Source organism: Mus caroli, chromosome 7 (genome assembly GCF_900094665.2).
Source record: "Mus caroli chromosome 7, CAROLI_EIJ_v1.1, whole genome shotgun sequence".
NCBI classification, from domain to species: Eukaryota; Metazoa; Chordata; class Mammalia; order Rodentia; family Muridae; genus Mus; species Mus caroli.
The window spans coordinates 125,349,417-125,353,244 of NC_034576.1; the positions used below are offsets into that span (position 1 = coordinate 125,349,417).

At 47.1% G+C, this 3,828-nt stretch overlaps 1 protein-coding gene across 3 annotated transcripts in view; it reads left to right on the forward strand.

Moving 5' to 3' along the window:
- Slc5a11 (solute carrier family 5 member 11) overlaps window positions 1–3,828 on the forward strand; it is a 63,222-nt gene that overhangs the window by 13,362 nt on the left and 46,032 nt on the right. For all 3 annotated transcript variants that reach the window (XM_029480116.1, XM_029480115.1, XM_029480114.1), the window contains exon 2: window positions 2,828–2,910. The gene's annotated coding sequence lies outside the window, so the exon portion shown is untranslated. The remainder of the gene's footprint in view (window positions 1–2,827; window positions 2,911–3,828) is intronic.

The following is a 3,828-nucleotide window of genomic DNA, read 5'->3' on the forward strand; positions in this document are numbered from 1 at the left end:
CCCTTTTCATCCCTTTTTCCCTTTTCCACTTTCCCCCTTTTTCCCTTTCCCCTTTTTCCCTTTCCCCTTTTCCCTTTTTCCTTTCCTTTTCCTTCTTTCCTTCCTTCCTTCCTTCCTTCCTTCCTTCCTTCCTTCCTTCCTTCCTTCTTTCCTTCCTTCACTGGGCAGTTTTTCATTCACTTGTCACAAGCTGGAGTCATCTGGGAAAAGGGAACCTCAATTGAGTAAATGTCCCTGTAAAGCTGGCCTCTAGGACAAGACTGGGAGCGTCTTCTTAACTGATGACTGATGAGGGAGGACCTGACCCTACTGTGAGTGGTGCCTGGGCAGATGGCCCTAGGGTGTATAGGAAAGCAAGCAGAGAAGACAGGAGGAACAACCCAGTAAACAGCATCCCTCCATAGCCTCTGCTTGAGATTCTGACTTGACTTCCCTCAGTGGTCCATGACCCAAGATATGTAAGCCTAACGAACCCTCTCCTCCCCAAGCTGCCTGTGGCTGAGGCTGATCATGGCAATGAAGCAAGGGCTGCTTCTCTTTTGGTTTCATTTTACAGTACTGGGGCCTGTCTCAGCAGGTAGACAGCATGTCTAGCACAGCCTATCTTCTGAATTCCTCCACATAAGCTGAGGCACTCCTTTCCTCACCCACCTTGCAGGAAATAGTAAACACATAGTAAAGAAACAGGAGGCTGGGTGGTGGTGGTGCACGCCTTTAATCCCAGCACTTGGGAGGCAGAAGCAGGTGGATTTCTGAGTTCGAGGCCAGCCTGGTCTACAAAGTGAGTTCCAGGACAACCAGGGCTATACAGAGAAACCCTGTCTCAACAAAGAAAGAAAGAAAGAAAGAAAGAAAGAAAGAAAGAAAGAAAGAAAGAAAGAAAGAAAGAAAGAAAGAAAGAAAGAGAACGAAAGAAAAGAAACAGGAGATACCGACCGTGGTGGTGACTGTATTTGTGCAATGATGACATTCAAGGATCTACACTTGCTGTCAAACAGGCAGCTAGTCTTGGTGGCACAGACTTGTGATCTCTGTACTCAGGGGGCTCAGCTATAGGGTTTGCAAATTGAAGATTAGCTGTGGGATGGAGTGAAAGCCCCTGGCAGGTAACCACAAACTTGTATTGTGCCCTATGTGCAGCATTGCACAGCTTGTTCAGCTTCTCAGAGCTGATAAGGGACAGGGCAGCCATGTGCCTCCATAGCTGGAATTCTTTTTACTTTCTCTCCATCCCCCTCCCCCTCCCTCCCTCCCTCCTCCTTCCCTCCCTCCCTTCTCTCACCCCTTCCTTCCTTTGGTATTTATACAAGTTCATGGGTGTTGCAAATATGTGTGCATGTTTATTCGCCCGAAGTCAATTTGGATCAAGTTCAGTAGTTCCTTAGAAACCATCAGCATTGTTTTTTTGTTTGTTTGTTTTTGAGATAGTGTCTCAGAGGGACCTGTGGCTATTAGGCTAGCCTGAATGGCCAGCAAACCTCAAAGATCCTCCTGTTGCTGCCTCCCGATCATATCACTATGGCCAGACTTTTCGTGTTGTTTTGTTTTTCCCTGGGGACAGAGGATCAAGTTCATGCAGAGAGCACTTCACTGATTATCCCAGCTCCCAGAGCATGAATCCTTAAAGGTTCTGATTTGTTTTAGTCTCTGCATTTATACCACGCAGACCTACACAGACCATCACAGAATATTGTCTGGGGGGGGGTCTGTCTCAGTATTGAGCTGCACAGTATGGATAGTGGGGCTGACTATTCCCGATCCCTCGGCTGATAGGGGGTGATGTAATTATATCCATACCCCAGTCAGAACCACCGAAGGAGTTTTGCTAGTTTCTCATTATTGCGGCAGCCAATTATCCCAGATTTGGAGGCACTTAGAGTTCACTCCGAACACTCTGCAGTTCAGAGTGACAGATGGGGTTTTTTGTTTTTTTGTTTTTCCCCCTGAGACAGGGTTTCTCTGTGTAGCCCTGACTGTCCTGGAACTCGCTCTGTAGACCAGGCTGGCCTCAAACTCAGAAACCCGCCTGCCTCTGCCTCCCAAGTGCTGGGATTAAAGGCGTGCGCCACCACTGCCCGGCACCAGATGGGTTTGACTGAGATCAAATCCAGGTGTCAGGAGACGGCTGAGGAAGTAGCTCAATGTGGAAAGTACATGCTGTGCAAGCGTGAGAATCTGAGCTCAGATTCCAGTAAACAGCTGTGTGGTGCCTGCCCATAACACCAGCTCTGAGAAGGACAGAGAAGGCAGACCCCTGGGCTCTCTGGAAAGCCACTCTAGGCTCTGGCTGAGCTCCCGGTTCAATGAGAGACCTTACGTCAAAACATAAGGTGGAGAGCCGGAAAATAAGATTCCTGATGTTGAGTTCTGCATACCCCTCCAGGCCTGTGCAGTGTCACATACACAGGCACACCCACAGATTACACACTGTGATGGCTATTCCTGGTTGTCAACCTCACTACATCTGGAATGAACGACAATCTAGAAATGGAGGGCACACCTGTGATCCAGAACTTGAGACTGGAAGACACAGGCTTTTGATCCTGTAAGTGTTGGATGACGCATGCTTTTGATCTGGATCTTGAGGCATATCGGCCATGAAAATCTTGGGCTCAGGCAAGGAGGTACATGGCTTTAATCCCAGGAGACAGAGACAAGATCTCTGAATTCAAGGTTAGCCTGGGAGAGACCAAGTTTCAAGATAAGAAAAATTTAGGTCCAGGCATGATGGTACACACCTTTAATTTGGGCCACACCTTCTGCTGGAGGCCTACATAAAGACAATGGAAGAATTGATCATTCTCCTTTGCCTGTTTGTACCTACTAGCCAGCAAGCACATCTGTTGGAGCCTACTTCTTCAGGATTACAGTTTATACAGAAGACCAGCTGAAACACCCAGACTGCAGACTGTAAGTCATTCCAACAAATTCCCTTAATATATAGAGACATTCCATAAGTTCTGTGACTCTAGAGAACGCTGACTAATACAGAAGTTGGTACTTGGAGTGGTTCTAAGGGAGCAGAAGTATAAGGATGAATCTTTTAAGAATCTGAAGTAGGCTTTATAATTTGGCAGCACCTTCTCTCTTTTTTTCCCATCTATTTATTTATTTATTTATTTATTTATTTATTTATTTATTTATTCATTTTACATCCCAATTGCTGCCCCCTTCCTGGTCACCCCCTTCTCCTCTGAGAGGGTGTTCTCCTCCAGAGTATCCCCCCAACCCTGGCTAATCAAGTCTGTACAGGGTTAGGCACATCCTCTCCCGCTAAGGTCAGACAAGGCAGCCAGTAGGGGAATGGAATGGATTGCACAGACAGGCAACAACATCTTTAGGGACAGCCCCCATTCCAGTTGTTTGGGACCCACATGGAGACTGAGATGCACATCTGCTTCACATGCGCAGGGGGCCTTGGTCCAGCCTCTGTATGTTCTTTGTTTGGTGGTTGAGTCTTTGAGAGGCCCCAAGGATCCAGGTTAGTTGACTCTGTTGGTCTTCCTGTGGAGTTCCTATCTGCTTTGAGGTCCTCAGTTCTTTCCCCAACTCTTCCATAAGAGTCCCCAAGCTCCTTCCAGTTTTTGGCTGTGGGTCCCTGTATCTGTTTCAGCCAGCTGCTGGGTGGAGCCTCTCAGAGGACAGTCATGCTAGGCTCGTGTTTGTAAGCATAAGAGAGTATCATAAATAGTGTCAGGAGTTGGTGCTTGCCCTTGGGATAGGTCTCAAGTTGGTCATTCCCTCGATCTCTGCTTCATCTTTGTCCCTGCATTTCTTGTAGACAGGACAAATTTTGTGTTGAAAGTTTTTGTTTTTTTTTTTTTTTTT